The sequence below is a fragment of the Dermacentor variabilis genome, chromosome 1 (genome assembly GCF_050947875.1).
Source record: "Dermacentor variabilis isolate Ectoservices chromosome 1, ASM5094787v1, whole genome shotgun sequence".
In the NCBI taxonomy this organism is placed as follows: domain Eukaryota; kingdom Metazoa; phylum Arthropoda; class Arachnida; order Ixodida; family Ixodidae; genus Dermacentor; species Dermacentor variabilis.
The window spans coordinates 266,413,355-266,430,212 of NC_134568.1; positions in this window are offsets into that span (position 1 = coordinate 266,413,355).

The window sequence follows — 16,858 nt, forward strand, 5'->3', positions numbered from 1 at the left end:
CGGAAAGTTCTGCTGCTATCGATGATGTTGGGTGAAATGTTTTGAAATCGAGAGTGATGAATTTTGCTTTGATGACGACAGCTGCGCTAAAACTGTTCGGCAGGACCTATATTACTACCTGATAAGTGCTTATTTGTACAAGCCGTTTCATGTGCAGAATATATTATAGGACCGACAAGGTGACGTACCCTTGCGTCGTATTCAGAGAAAGAAGTTCAAAACAGACCGTACATTTTCGAAGCCCCGAGGCTGAGAAATGTGCGGGGTTATACATTGTTCTGTAGATAAGTTGGGAAAGACGAAACTTGACGCTAAGGTTCATATTTAAATACAGTCATGCTCAATTACTTAACGAAAGTAGACAAATTGGTGAACTTGGCGAACGTGGTTTAAATTCAATGTCTTCTTCGCTAATGAATCGAGCCGAACATTTTACATGTGAGAACAAATAGGAATGTTCCTTGAAGTGTGCTCTGCGGGATGTTAAGGGGGAGCGAATGTATCCAGCGTCAATGTTCCGCGGTCTAAGCGAAACTAAGAGTAAGACCGCTCTGTTACAGAACATGCAAAAATAGGTCACACCTGTTAATTTGCTGTCGAATTCCGAGCGACAAAGTTACACGTCATCTCTTCCGCTTTTCATTGCAGTAGGTGCATTCACCCCATATGCTATCGCGCCAGCTGGATAGTGCTAAAGGTGCAACAACAACAACAACAACAACAAAAACAACAACAACAACAACAACAACAACAACAACAACAAAAATATAAAGACCAACGAAAATAAAAAAAAAACAACTAACGAAAACTAACAGACGTTCTCACAAAGGTCGGCCGACTTCGATGGTCGTTAAGAGTTTGGCTTTAATTGCGTCGATTTTTGGTCAATCGATTTTAATTAAAGCTGCAACGCTCGGAAGCACTAGGGGAGAAGGCGAGAGCACCCTGATGGAGCACCGAACGGCTCCGCAGCCTCCGAGAAAAAGGACGGGCGCGCGTGCGGTAGCGGTCGGGTCCCGGAAGAGTCGACAAAGAAAGAAAGAGCAGAAAGGAAACCGAGCAGGGCCAAGGAAAAGCGCTGAAGGCAGGCGGATATAGAAGGCAGTAGCAGTTCAGGTCGCTCTTATTAAACGGCCCGCTGGTCGGGCTTCAGGGCTGCTTGAGCTGCGCCACTATTTCCAATTCCGGCGCGCACCAGGAATTACGGCCTCGCTTTGGTAAAGCGGCGCGCGTTCCCCCGTTTTAATGGTCGTTCCGACTTCATAGCTGCTTGCCTTTACCTCTGTCTTTCTTGCGCCCTGTCTTTCCTTCTCTCTCTCTCTTTGGAAAAGCGTGGCGGTTGTCGGTGCGTACGTGGACGCTTGCTACGATGTGGCAAAAGTATTAATGTTTTCCTTTTTGCCTTTCTCGTGTCACCAGCACGTTGGGGAATGGGCTTGCAAGAGGAATTTCTTTGCATTTTCCCGAGCGTGGCTTTAATTTGATGCGCTTTTGCGCAGTCCTCTTACTCATAAAACGCTTTATGCGCGCATTGCAGCGCTGTAAATGCGTTTTAATGCAGTTATTGCATGTCTGGGTTCCTGAAACGCCTTCATGATAACGCGCCCGTCGGATCCGAGAATAATTTGTGTTATCCATGGAAGTGTGGCGTGTATGTAAGCGCGTTTAAGTGCACACGCTTTATTCAATCGGTTTCGCCTTTCTTCGCGCACTTGCGCTGTGACTTGAGAAAAGGAGGCTCTTACGATTTCAAGTTGGGCACGAAACTGCGTATAGGCGATCTTGGATGGCTGTTGATAAAAGAGAAAGTGAAGGCCTGATTCCTATAGTTCCAAGCCTAGCAGCGATAATAAAATTATTCGGAGCCATTTATTTCTGAAGAAACCCAGGAAACGAACTTAGTTTTTTTTTTTATTCCAAGGAGGAAAGTGAATCAGTTTTAATTTTCTCGTAGTCCATAAATCTGGTTCTAACTTCCGAATTCGATACCAATGCGCGATAGGGAGAGAGACAAGACAAGGGAAAGCAGGGAAGTTAATTGAGAATGCTGCTGGTTCATGGCGGACCCTGTGGCAGGGGAAGTAAATAGAATCACAAGTGTAAACACGCACACGCGCGCACGTACGCACGCATTTAGATGCACCGTTATTATTATTATTATTATTATTATTATTATTATTATTATTATTATTATTATTATTATTATTATTATTATTATTATTATTATTATTATTATTATTATTATTATTATTATTATTATTATTATTATTTCAAAACAGACATACACTTGACAGGAGAGGGAAAGTGAGGAGCAGGCTGGCAACTGCCACTGGACGGGGCACAACGACTGCCTACTCTTCAGAAAGTAGGAGACCGAAACAAAGAAACTGAAGACAGGAAGAAGGGGAGGAAAGAGTAAGGAAGGAGCAAGATGACAAATGTCAAAGAATAAAGTGGAACACACACAGTACAGATCACGCACAATAGGGCTGGTCACTGCAGGTCGCACTGCTAAACAATGTTAAAATAGAAGAAATAGTGACCAAGGTCTCATACTTTGAAAACAGAAATAAGCTGCAAACGTGAACGCAGATGATGGACTCGCCACATGGCCTTTTGTCGGCATAAACGTTCGCACGTATTCACACAGTCAACCGTTAGCTTGGGTGGTTGTGCTCTAGTGCGACCAAGCAAGCCTCGACCACGAACACGGGGCGGGAACATTCCATTTGCAACGCTCTGGTCTGGATGCTGCTGGAGTAGGTGGCGACAAATCAGCAGACGAGCGTCATCAAGCTTGCAAAAGATTTCTCGGCAGAAACAGTCGTTATGAGCGCAAGTTGAAGCCAGCCGATCAGCCTCTTCATTTCCGGTGATCCCTACGTGTGAAGGTCCAGTGGGCAACGAGAGATACACCACGTAATGCAAATTTGTTGGCAGAGTTAGTAATGCTGCGCGCAACTGGACAGACAATTCTGTGAATACTTGAAGATAATTTAGAAATCTTTCGAACATATAATACTGAGCCAATTAGAATATTGCCGAAACAGACATATTGGACTTTTTGTGTATGTCAGGAATTGTGAGATAAACGGGGAATACGCGCTTGGTGATATATATTGGAGACGGAGGCGTAACTAAAGCAGCATGTTCAGAACTGCCAGGAATGTTCATAAATAATGCCGCGATTTTTGCCGTGCAATAAAACGGGTGGTGAATCGATGATCAAAGGGCGATTGACCATTCAATGCAAGGTCTGGACGTTCAATATGATATAGAGCTCTGTGGTCTGCTTGCAGCCTCCGGGGTAACTGATGCGTTTCCGTGAGTAATGCAACAGATTGTGCCTCACGAAGTAATCCAAGCATTAGTCGGAGTGCAATGTGATGATCTCGTTCCAGTTGCGTCATCAAACTATGTGGCACGTTCAGGACTGGTAACGCATACATCATGCCTGAGAGTACAGATGACTGGGACACTTGCAAAGTCATTGTTTTGTCGCAGCCAGCACCTCCAGCAGCCAAGGCGACCACATACTTATGAAGAGATTGGGTTTTGGGTCGTACAAATTTAACGGCAGAATACCAAAAGATGCAGTCACCCACAATTAAGTCCAAATAACGGTGTTGTAACACCCAGCTTATCGGTGTCTGGTCCAGGTACAGTCGGCTCATTTTTCGACGAGTGCGTTGTTTTGCATGATATGCTATTGCAGCTGATTTAGAGGGCGATATCTGCAGGTCAACTTTCCCCAATTACTCCGAAATTGCGTTCAGAGCTTTTCGCAAACTTGCACGAAGCCGCGGACCGAGGTGCGAACGGCCGTTTATCCACAGAGAAATATTATCTGCATAGATGGCTATGCCCCCTAGATGGCTATGCCCCCTGCATAGATGCTATGCTTCTGTTTACGGTGGTAAACAGAAGCGGCGATAAAACGCTGCCTTTTGGGACACCGCACTTCACATGGCGAGATTCACTTTTTATTCCTCCGACACGCACTTTCATCTGTCACTTTGATGGAAAATTCTCACTGAGCGGAGCAAACGATCCGAAATTCCCGCAGTCATAAATGCAAAAACAATCACCCTATGTGGAACGGAATCAAATGCTTGCTGTATGTCTCGGAATAGTATATATACAGAGTGCTTGTTTTCTCGAGCAGTTCAAGCGCTGAGACCGGGTCTGAAATGCCGTCCATAGCTGAACGGTGATGACGAAAGCCACTCATAACATCAGGGAAATGATTCAGCTTCTCTAGCCTGACATCTAGGCGTAACAAACCATTCTTTCTATTAACTTTATGACATTTGAAGTTAGGGATATTGGCCGGTAGGACTTGAGGTGTCTTGCAGGGCGCCCGGGCTTTAAAATCGGTATTACCACGGACGATTCCCACTCAGAAGGGATTACACAGGTTCTCCAAACTTCATTATAGTCCTCCCATGTACGGTCATGAAAGCTCTTATCAATGTTCCCCAATGCTTGGTACGCCACATCGTCTTCACCTGGGACAGTGCGGCGTTTGGAGGGGCTGAGAGCGTGTCGCAGCTCCTCAAGAGTGAAGTCTGCCTCATCCATCTCGCAAGCTGGACCATAGGAATCAGCTATGGTACTCTGACTTGTGAAAGAAGGAAGGCCGCCATCTGTGGTGTGACTGGACGCAGGAGAGACAAAAAGGTCTGCAAACGCCTCCGCTAGAACATTTGGTGACGGCCGAGTCGCTATGCACAATGCAGCCGATTCTTGCAGATTTTTGGAGTACGGAGAACCTTCAGTATGCAAGGGTTGGCTGACGGGCTAGTTGGTTTATTATCACAGTATGTCTTCAGTATGCGCTATACACTTCCGAAACCACTTCCAGTATGCAGCTTCCAGTATAAGGCTGCTCAGCCGTGGTAAGGCTGCATCAATGAGGTTACACAGAGCCCAGTCGGTGCGTCGTTTAGAGCGCTGTGACCGCCTACAAGCGCGGTGTCGACATGCGCGAAGCCGTAATAGCTATAATAGTAAAATATTCGTACTGATGGAACAAGTTTATTAAAACTCGGGCAAGAGAAGAGGGATGAAAGGAGTGAGATAAAACAGACGAACACAAATGCATGCATTCCAGGCTTGTCGCTTGGTTTACCTCTGCAGATATGACTAAACCTTCTTTCTTTTTCTATCTCGCTCTCTCACCCAAGTCGGGAAACTGGAGCATCTTTTACTCGAAGATTAAAGCACAGCAAATGTTTACAATATAACATGGGACTTGCGCTGCAACGTCGAAGAACAATGACGAGGGAGCGAAGCGCAGGCAAAGATGGAGAACAGCATTTCAGGGTGCTTATTTCCCGTATGCCTTCTGTTTACATTTACTCTTTCGTTACAGCTAGAAGTGGGCTCATTTCCGGCGCTTTTATATTTTAACATTTAATTTCGAGACTAGCAGTGCCAACGTATACTGTGATGCATACAATTATAGCCGGATCACTGATGTTTTAAACGACTGTGTAGCAGTAATAATTCCTCGGCCAATTTCTTAAAATTCTTATATGAAACATCAAAGAAGCAGCGTAAGAAACATGAATGAAAGTAATAATTTGCTGAACTTGAAAAAGGGCGTACCAGCGAAACACAAAGGACGCGCACACAAGGAAAAGGCGTTAGACACGGACGGACGCTGGTGCTAGTGCAAAAATTCCTAGTGCAAAAAATCTGAAATATAAAAGGTACGCAGCTGCTTCCTAGATCCCAACTTTTCTAAATCAGATCATGGAAAGAAATTATTATGAAGATTTTTTGGCATCAGTACTAGCCATAGCACTGACGCCCAATAATATGGCCAATATGATGCCCATGCTATGCGGGAAAGCAGTAGCTTCGCAAATGTGAAAACGGGTAAATTGCTATTGTGCTTGGAGAAATTATTTTTACTAATTGCTGCAAGAACCTGGTTTGTTTTTTGTGGCATTCTTTAGGCTCGTGAAACAATCGTTGTCAGGTCAGGGAGCATGTTGAAGCCTCCTCATACTCGCTTACTGCGTTCGAACAGGTTTTCTGTGAAAGCATTGCAAGCTGGTCATAGTGGGCGTTCAACTGGTGCTGGAGCCTCTACATGGTTTGTTCACGCCCTGTTCAGTGCTGTAGAGCAATGGGGAGTGTTGCACAATTGTGTACAGCAAAGTATAAGGGTACTTGCACAGGCAGTGTTCAAACCGTAAGAGATTAGACAGCTACAGTTAAGCTTCGGTCGAAGGTCGGTCTCAAATGACTGTGAGTGAAAACCAGACAGGACGGTGAGGATTGCACATAATAATTTGTACATACGCTGTCAAAGCACTGATGGATAAAAGCAACCCACGGTGGGAAAAATAAACTTGCATTTGATAGTACTCGAACACAATTATCAAAATAACGCGCACTCATGAGCATCTACCGTTGTTTGAGACATGGTTAAAAGAGCCTATACGTCGGATCGGAAAATTGACAACCTGGGAGAAGCTTGTGTGTCTTCACTGCTGCTGTAATTGAAAAGTTATGTTGCCGAGTCGGCCAAAGCGCACATTTTGCGTCTTTTTATTGAGGAAGTGATAGGAGTAGTGGAGAATTGTTTCGATGATACCTCCAGCGGAAGTTTCATTCTTTTCAGGTTCCCCAATCTGCCAAAAATTGGCAAATCCGAGAAATAGTTAAAGTTCAGTCGTCATTTGAGTCAGTGCATGTTGTCGCTAGTAGAAAAATTGCAACGCAAATGATTAACAAAGCACAGAAAAATACAGTCGATGAAATTGATCGATTTCAATAGGTTCAATAACGAAAGAGTTAAGGTCGTCTCCGAAATTCTCGCGTTTAATGCTCGTGCTCGCGGAGTAGTCGCTCAGGTAACGGTTGGTGTTGTGATGGTAGCTTTAATTACGTCACAGGCTGCGCTAACATATAGGCCAAGTAAAAAATAAATACTCGACGTGGCAAATATTTGTTTATGGCTAGTTCTTACGAATCCATGGCTGTCTGCCGCAAAAAAAAAAAAAAGAAAGAGAAAGCGGGTCGAAATGAAGAATCCACCAAAACTCTAAACATAGCAAAAACTGTTCGACGCTGCATTGTGTGCGTGTGATTGTAATTGACTGACAATTTATAAATACTGTTCCAAATTGGAACTCTGAAAACTCCTATACATGCATGCATATACAGACCGGCACGTATACACATACACTCAAGAAGCAAATGATTTGTGATTTAAAGGTAGCCTGGGAGTAATGATAAGGATTTATATGCAACGATTAGGCCTAATAAGAGCTGCTCCTATTCATCATCATTTTAATCTATGTCAGCCATGTTTTTAGCAGGCCAACTTTAATATGCTCACTCCACGTGCTCGCGGCTTCTTTGGGTGTCAGGATGTTGGCATATTTCGCCACATTTGCGCTAGGCTAAGGCGTTTGGTAACCCTGAGTTAACTGCCAGTTCTTGGCGCATTGCACATCTCGCTGGCTAGTTGTTGTCTCAATGCAAGTGCTGCGAACGACCGTCTAAAGGCCTATTTCTCTCTATCTTATTCGAATCTTCAAGAAAGGAGTACAGGACAACAGGACACCCACCAATATGCAAGCAAGACGCCCGAAGCCATAGTTTCAGCTTAGTCAACTAAATGCTGCAACTTCCGGCATTCTTTTAGGCATCACCAGTGAATTTCGCAGTTAGTCTAATCAGTTAGTGAATGACTCCAGCAGTGTTTCTCAGCGTGTGGACTACGGATCTCCAGGGAACCTCCAGGGCGCGTTAAAGGAAAATTGCTGTCTTCTGAGTGACCACTCAGAAGACAGGCAATAGTATCATACATTAAAATTGTGAGCGAATTGCCTTAGGAGGAATTTTCAATTCTTTGAGGAGTTGAGGAGCCGCGTTAATCTGCATCGGTCGAGATATATGAAAAAGAAAAAAAAAGATGTTTTGTGTGACAGACATACGATTTCGACTACCCGAGTGCCTCCTGCACAACCTTACGCCAGCACCTTCGCTTCAGGTATGTACCATAACTTTTCTCGTTGAACATGTAGACTGAAAGCGGCATATAAAGCGTCCAATGTAATGTCCACTTAATGCAGAATTTATATAGCCATATTTTCGTATTTATGTTTACATATCTATACTTTTATATATTATACCGGTAGGACACCTTCAGCTGCACTTTTTCTTTCCAGTGCCGGTTCCACCTCTGCCTCGATATGTGCCAACCAGCCTAAATTGGCACGTTTTAACAGAAATATTTTATGTATGTGGTCAAAAGTCCGTGAAGGATAGAGGCTTGAAAACAGTTCACGGCGTGCTTTTACAGTGGTACTGCCTGGATAACTTGCGTCAAATTGCCCGAGACCTCCCATCACTGTATGCCGCATGTGTCCCGTAATCCTTCTTTAGGGTATTCCTATATGCTGCAGCAATTTTCCCGTGCGCGCAGCACGCGCACTTGCATGAAGGCGCAACAGTTTCCGATGCCAGTTCCTTCTCTGCGCTACTGATGACCCCATGCTCGACAGCTGACCTCGCGCATTTCGGCAAGAGGGTGTGAGAGGGGTGTCAGAAATAGCCCTGCCAAGTGCTGCCAGTCGATCAGTCCGAGAAGAAAGTAACTGCACACGCTAGCCTTCTGATAGCGCACAAGAAGCGCTGATCCAACGAGCAGGAGAAGCTCATTCTCTCGCAATGAGTGGCTCTATTTTTGTTTATTTGTTGCTGCACTCATCTGCCCTTCTTCCTTCTCTTTTTTCTTTGAGTCTCTCTCTCTCTCTTTAGACAGGACGGATGTACTCAACAAGCTCTACAAAGCACCTAGGAGTTCTCTTCAGAAGTGTCGACTGAGCGCCTCTTATTGGTAGCAATGTTTTCCTTTTCGATTATCCCTGTTTCCTTCCTCTCGTTTTCTTTTTTCCCCAATGCTTCTCCCCTTTCTCATTTTTTAAAGTTTAATCCGTACTCTTTACATTGTTCCGTGGCGAAAACGAAACTGGTTTTCTGAACCAAAAAAAAAAAAAAAAAAGACGGCGCATTGTGGGGAACTAGTGCTCTCCGATGTTTTCTTTCTCCTTTTTCTTCTTTTCTTTCTTGGAGTTTTCCCCTCAAACCCCCCATAGAGCTGGGAGACGTGAAAACAAAGTTTACTTTATTGGGATGTATTTCAAAGCGCAGCTTGTTGTTTCTGCGGCCAATGTACGCGTTCTTGAGAAATCCACTGTAACCATCTCTCTTTATGCGTAGTAATTTATGTGCTTTGAAGGAGATAGAAGCGAGGCAATTCACTTTCGCTCGCTCTTCGTATCATCGTCCTGCGTTGTCGTACGTGCGCAAGCGCAGCAACGGCGGGCACAGAAGCGATGGGCTCGCGCAGTCACGTGCTCTTGTTTTATTTGTGTCTGGGCGTGTGTTAGAAAACACATACTGGAACCAATTTTAGGCAACTTGAGACTGTTGTCCCACAGCGTCCCACGCGGTGTGGCCACGACGTGTAAGAGAAATAAGCAGAAAGTCGAAACCGAAAAGTAAAAGCACAGAAGAAAAGCTATACGAGAGCGCAAAATGAAAAAAAAAATGAGTAAAATAAAACGTTCGAAGGAGACAATCAACCTTTCCAGGTTCAGATCGAGGTTCGGTTTCCAAACGGAGACTTCCTGGATTTAGCGCGCCAGATCTGTGCGCTGCCTTGAAGGCGCGCCGTTGTGTCGCCTTGGTTCGTTCGCCAACCCGCCTCCTTGCCGTAGCCGTTCGGTTTTAGAGCGCGATGCTGTTATTGGCACGCGCGAGCCCCTGATTCGATCCGTCAAAGGCAGTAAATTGGTGTAACGCCTGCGGGACCGGCTTGCAGTTCCCGGTCTCCTGGGCATTCTCCCGTGCGACTCCAAACTCCTCTTCCTGGGCCTCCTTACTACTTTCTTCCTTTTTCTTCCTCGCACTCTGCTTCCTCTCGGCTTCATCGCGCTACCCCTCTCCCCCCCCCCCCCTTGCTCCTTTCCTTTGGAGTGCCTTAATCTTTTCGTTCGGTTGCGCACGCGCCGTTCCTTTCGGCTTGCGTACTTTGAAAATTCGCCACAGAAATCGCGGGGCACCCCGCGCACCCCAGGGAGCCCACGTGGGTATGTACGCATATACAAGCGCGAGTAGCGAGGGGAAGAGAACGCGGCCTTGCACGGACTCAATCGAGTTGCGGGCTTCGGAATGGTTGTTCCGGTATTCATGCGTTAAGATGATTCTCTTGTGGCCCAGCGGCGCGCGTCTCGGAATGAGCTAGGCTGGCCGCGAGCCCCGGCATACGGGATGACCCGCGGCGGAGGAGCCCCACGGCTGCCGCCGCACGGAGCCCGGCATCGCCGTCATCTCGGCCCCGTATGATTGTGGCCGCCCCTTTATCGCGTAATGCTGCGCCAAGCCGGAGATCATGCGCACACAAACAAAAGAAAAAACGTAAAGAAAAGAAAGAAGGGGTGCATCTGCGTTTAGTTACTTCTTGGAGATAGCTGGTTGTCCAGTCCGATAATATAGAAGCAAGGTGGTGGAATGATGGTTCGAGGTACACAGTCACTATGAGCGGTGTAATCGACGACGTAATGTTGTTTCCGTCGCCTCTATTTCAGGTTTTTTCACAGGACAGATATACTGTACCAGACAAAATAAATTAAACGCCTCTTATGGGCATTAGCCAGTCAAAAAGGGAAGAGGCACATCAATTTCCTTATACTATATATGATAACTCCATAACTGCAAATACGTTGGGCTAAAAACTCACGTCTCCCTCAGATAGTGCTTGCAGGTAGTTTATATCGCTTTCATCGCCTTAAAGGGATTGTTTTCACGTAATAAGCACCTTCGTCGAACTCCACCTGTCAGGTCAGAGCTATAGAATGCACAGAAGCTGCTCGGTTTTCTTTCACCATCAAACTGATTAAGGGAATAACAGGGCGCAAAAGGAAGCGTTTAGATTCATCTTCAGTAAGGGTTAACTTATAAACTGTCCAGCAGAATTACTATCGGTCTGGTGTACTGACACTCCCGACCCTTGCCACAGTGGCACAACTCAAATCGTGCCATTGTGGCCCGACTTGCTGCCTCAGCTAATTTATTAGTAATAAAAACTTATTATTAAAGCATTCTACTATCACATACTCAGGAATAACACATTAGAAGTATTAGCACACTTTAAAGGAACACCATTTTTCCACTGATTTTTTATTTGTCTCTCCTTTTTTTTCCCCCGCAAGCAATAAGACAACAGAACAGCTTACATACCACTATAAGCAGTACTCTGTCAGTACACTCGCTAGCTTTCGTTTTTATTGGAAAATTAATATCTAGCTTTAGAGTTATGAATCTAGATCATTGAATATTCTTTTTGTGAGAAGTTGCGGTATCTATTGTTTGTTTTTGTGGTAGCGCTGCCCAAACAACTCGCGTTGTGTCTCTTCCACTCTAATGTCCAACTGCAATGGTAATATTGCTCATGCTATGTCAACCTAATATCAATCTATAGTTCCTTTACTTCAAATAAATACATACATAAAGAGATTAATGAATAAATAAATCAATAAATAAATACAGAATGTTGCTTGTGGTTGCAATGTAGTAGAGTCCCTATCACTCTTTATTTAGCTCCAAAAGGATCTTCTCACATAAGGGGCGTATATATATATATACATACGCACAATTATCAGATCTGAGTTTTTGGAAGGCGCCAGTAATTTGTTATTGGTCTTCATGCCATCAAAAGCGCAATTCAAATATTTACCATGGCACCGCGATAAGCTGGGTACTTTCGTATGCATTGCAGAATGTCACGTAGGAAGGAACGAAAACAACTTTATTCTAGGTCCTGCAGGCCACGAGAGCTTTGGGCTCTAATGGAGTGGGCGTCTCCCACGACGGAACTGGGAGGTTGAGTTTCCTGCGAACCTCAGACCTCAGACTGCGAACCTCAGACCCATATCACTCACGTCGTGCGTGGGTAAGGCTGCGGAACACGCCGTTCAGAAGAGAGTCTCTAGATTCCTCGAAAACAAGGGACTGTTACCACACACCCTCATCGGATTTAGACCCGGTCTAGCAAATCAAGACACCATGATTTTAATCAAGCACCAAATCATTGATGACCCCATTAGAAACGCCAAGGCCATTCTCGGGTTGGATCTCGAGAAAGCCCCCCCCCCCCCCCCCATTCGATAACCTCTCTCACAAATACATTGTGGACACCATTTCCGACCTCAACCTTGGAGCTAGATTCCACTCGTACGTCAAGTCATTCTTGGATAACAGGACAGCTACGCTCCGATTTGTCGACCTCTCCACGGAGACACTCTCGCTGGGGAGCAGGGGCACCCCCCAAGGTTCGGTCATCTCCCCTATGCTTTTCAACCTTACCATGGCGGGACTTGCTGAGAAACTCGGACAGATCCACGGGCTCGAGCACACCATATACGCAGATGATATCACCATGCGAGTCTCCAAAGGAACGCCGGGCATGGTGCAGGACATCTTGCAAGAAGCAGTGAATACCGTAGAAGAATTTCTAATTCCCACAGGACTCAGATGCTCCCCTACCAAGTCGGAGCTGCTCGTACGCCGACCCACGCAGAAGGGCCGCAGGCCATACTCGTCAGACTGCGATTATGATCAGGAAATTACCGTACGAACCAATTCGGGACACGCCATACCGTGCGTCGACAAAATCAGAGTCCTGGTTATGATCGTAGACACTAAAGACGTTCATGCATCTACGGTTCAGAAGCTCATCACCAAGATCAACAACGCTATCGGGCTCATCAGAAGAATTGCAAGTAGACACAGGGGGCCTCAAGGAACATAATCTCATCAAACTCATACACGCGTTCGTCAGCTGTCACTTCGCATACGTTGCGGCAATGCTCAATTGGTCACGATCCGAAAGAGACAGACTTAATGCCCAAATCAGAAAGGTCACCAAGCAAGCCCTCGGCATTCCGACCAGCACCAGCAACGAGAAGCTGGAGCACCTGGGCATGCACAACACCCTGGAAGAAATTGCCGAAGCCCAGCAGCACGCCCAGCTTGCTAGGCTTTCGACGACGCCTCCGGGGCGCACGATCCTAGGCTTTGCTCAAGTAAACATAGAAAAAGACTTTGCGGACCTCCCACGGGACATTCGTGCCAAGATCACGGTACGACCTGTGCCCAGAAACGTACACCCCGAAAACCACAAGTGCAGACGACAAGCGAGAGGACAATTCCTCCTAAAGCAAGACTTGGCGAACCGCGAACGCTCAGCTTTTGTGGACGCGGCTGCATACGCGGGAAACAAAGCTTTTGCAGTGGTGGTTGTGGACGGCCGCGGATCCACAAGACATGCCGCCACGGTAATCGCAAGGAAGCCTGAAGAGGCCGAACAGGTTGCGATCACTGTTGCGCTCACCGACGACAATCTTTGCCATATCTACAGCGACTCCATAGCCGCTATCAGAGCTTTCCAAAAGGTCACGGTCTGCGCACAGGCTCTCAGAATTGTTACAAAGAAAGAGATTAAGAAACACGTCATATACTGGTTTCCGGCACAATTAAGACCAAAGATCGACGACGTCCCCAACCTTAACGAGGCGGCACACGAGGCTGAATGTCACGTTCTCTCTGGTATCGTGCGTCATCAATTACGGAGTGCACAATACGTTTGCAGGATTTCCAGCAAAATAACTGAAGATTATTTCTTCACTGTTTATTTATATGAATCGGTAGATATTTTATCAGCTTACGTTCGCGCAAAGCAATCATACGCAGAGTTGGCGACCATACGCAGCAAACATATTTTGTTTGAAGTTGTCGGCACCGAAGCAGACCAGATAGCAAACACAACAACGTTGCATTGAATTATGTGGTTTTATGTGTCAAAACCAAGATTCGATTATGAGGCACGCCGTATTGGGGGACTCCGGATTAATTTTGACCACCTCGGGATCTTTAACTTGCCTCCACTATACACGGGACACGGGCGTTTTTGCATTTCGCTCCCATCAAAATGCGGCCGCAACTGCCGGGACTTGATCCCGTGACCTCGTTATTAGCAGCGCTGCCCCATAGCCGCTAAGCCACCGCGGCGACTGACAACACTGGTAGTTCCTAAGCCACAGCACTTGTATCGTCTCGCTTCCGTGTGCGACATCCTAAATGCGTTCTTTCCAACTATCCCAGACTAGCTTCTGAATAAATAGCATATATTGTTAGTGTTCTTTAGGTGACTGCACGTCTCCTTCCTTCATTCATTTTTTGAATCATAAACATACACTCTTACACGAAGTTGAACACCTTCTGCTTCACTCACAATGTGCTCGGTCGGCTTATTATTGTTCTTGCATGAGTCGAAACTGTGCGAGAAGCCAGCTGTCGGTACGCACATCAGTTCAAGGCTCCAGCAACTGCGAAGCCGCGGCAGTTGCTGGGGAATTGCGTGAAAGTTCAATGTGCAACAGTGCATGCCACCGAAGCCATCTCCCGTCGTGCTCTACTTCGATGCGAGATCTCGATAGCAGATAGAGGGGTGGCGGGTGGTTGCAAATCCCACGAAAGAACGGGTAGCAGGGGAAGGCAGGTGGGGATTACGGAGTCCGAGTTTCTCAGCGGCTCCTCAAGGCGGCCGTGCAATCTGCATAGGGCGGCTGCCACACCACTCAAAGTGCGGCAAAAGTTGGCCGCTTCGGTGCGCCGCCGTATACACCGACGCTCAGGACGGAAGGATGCAGGCAGGTACCAACGCCAGGGCAATTACTCTCGAGGGAAGCTGCTCCTGGGTCTCCCTTTTCCGACAAATAGCCGCGCTTTCAATTTCACAGAGGCCCGAGCTACCTCCGTCGGATCTGGCTCGAGCGGCGAAGTTCGCAAAAGTGAAACGGAACGAAAGACACGCACACACACGCACATACACACAAAAGAAAAACGAAAGCGCCAAGCATCCACCTGGCAGTTTCCTGGGCCAGCGCGGGACCGGCCCGAGTGGGGTGGCTCGGAGGGCACATTTCTCAGGCGGCCGCGCTCTCCTCACCCTTTCCGGGGGTCGGCCCTGTGTCTCGGCGGCACGAGAGGCCGTAGAACAAAGGTAGCGCGCGAGCGTGGCCTCGGCGGCTGAGCTGCCAATCTCCATATTCGCTGTCCCGCCGCTGCTGAATCAGCCAGAATAAGAAGGACGACTCCCACGTTTGAGAAAATTGCTTCGTTTGCATCCCTTTTGTTGCCGCCGTGTTCCCCCTTCAGCGCGTGCTGCGCTATCGCCTCCCCGCCGACTTTTCTCCCATCGTCCGAACAACGCCATCTTTCTCCCCGCCCGCGCTGGCACGAGGCAAGTTGAAGCAAGTTCCAGAACGAGAGCGGAGCCCTTCTCTTTTGGCCCGTGGCTGTTATGCCGCGGCTCGAGCTTCAAATGCTTCAGGTCAAAACGTTCTCCGGAGCCTGTTTCACTCCATTTTTCTCTGGCGCGAATGTAAGCGCAGATGTACGTGTTCTGTAGAGTAGTTGGTTGAGGCGCGAAAATAAGACAAATGGCAGTTGATGGGATTTCTTCGCTTCTTCGCCGCAAGCCGCTTTCTGTGAAGGCACGCTCTTTTCGTATAGCCTGTAAGAATTGTTCGTGATGGACGCGGCGCTTTCCCTATCTTACCGTTCACTATCAAAATTTGTCGGCGCCCGCGAATGGGAACTACTCCCACTCAAGAAAGAAACTTGTCAAAAAGCTTGTTCTGCTAGTAATCGCCTAGGTTGTTGTCAGTGCTATGGAAAATGAAAACAAATGCAAACTTCTCGCTGTCACTAACACAGCTTCTTGTCTCCTGTACTTTATTCAGACACTGACTGATTCCAGGCTGGATTTTTTGTTCGATAAGTTGTACTGGGAGAACAAGTGAGACGTTACCGCGCAACGTGCAGGGCATAATAAAAGCTGATATTGTGAAGCGGCCTAATGAAGTTCGTTGACGCATTTTCTTCATAAAAATGTTAAAGTTAGCGTATCTTCGAGGCAAGCGCGTTGCGGTCGTGCGACAACACGGGTTAAAAGACAAAAAAAAAATTCTGTCATTTTCCCGACTTCCTTTCTTTTCTTTTTTTCGTCGCCCTTTCAGCCGCTAATTGACACATAGAAGAGTACGAAGACTTCTAGTAATCCACGGAGAAATTACTTGTCAAGCCCTGGCCCTTGTCTCAAGTGTCTTGAAATGTGGGAAAAGCTCGTAAAAGAAAGCTCTGTCGTGGTTCACGCTTTGACGTATTATGACATCCCGTTATTTCGATTCCCATAAGCTTGCAACTTAAATCGTGCTTCTGGCAGCTAGATGCTAAAGCGTGCTGCTATGTAGGATTGATTTTCTAACAAAGGTGCCACGCAGCATGTCAAAATTGCATTTGTTGAATGAATGAATTCTGGGGTTTTACGTGCCAAAGCCGCGATTTGATTACAAGACACGTAGTAGTGGGGGACTACGGTTTAATTTTGACCACCAGGGGATCTTTGACGTGCCCCCAATGCACGGGACACACCGGCGTTTGTGCATTTCGGCCCCGTTGAAATGAGGCCGCCGCGGCTGGGATTCGACTGCGCCACCTCGTGCTTAGCAGAGCAACACCATAGCCGCTATGCCACCACGGCGGGTAATCGCATTTGTTCTGAAATGGAGGTAACCGAAGAGCATATTTCAGAGCGCGAGTATAGCTAGTTAGTTAATTTGGGTTTAATGGCGCAAAATCGGCTAAGGCGATGCTGCGCCAGCCACAAGATATTAAGAAATAAAATGCTAAAGCAGCGAAAGCTGCGTTAGTTTAGAGTCTGGGAAAAAAACGGTTTCATCGAAAAAGCGCAACAAGTCAGGCAAGGGCA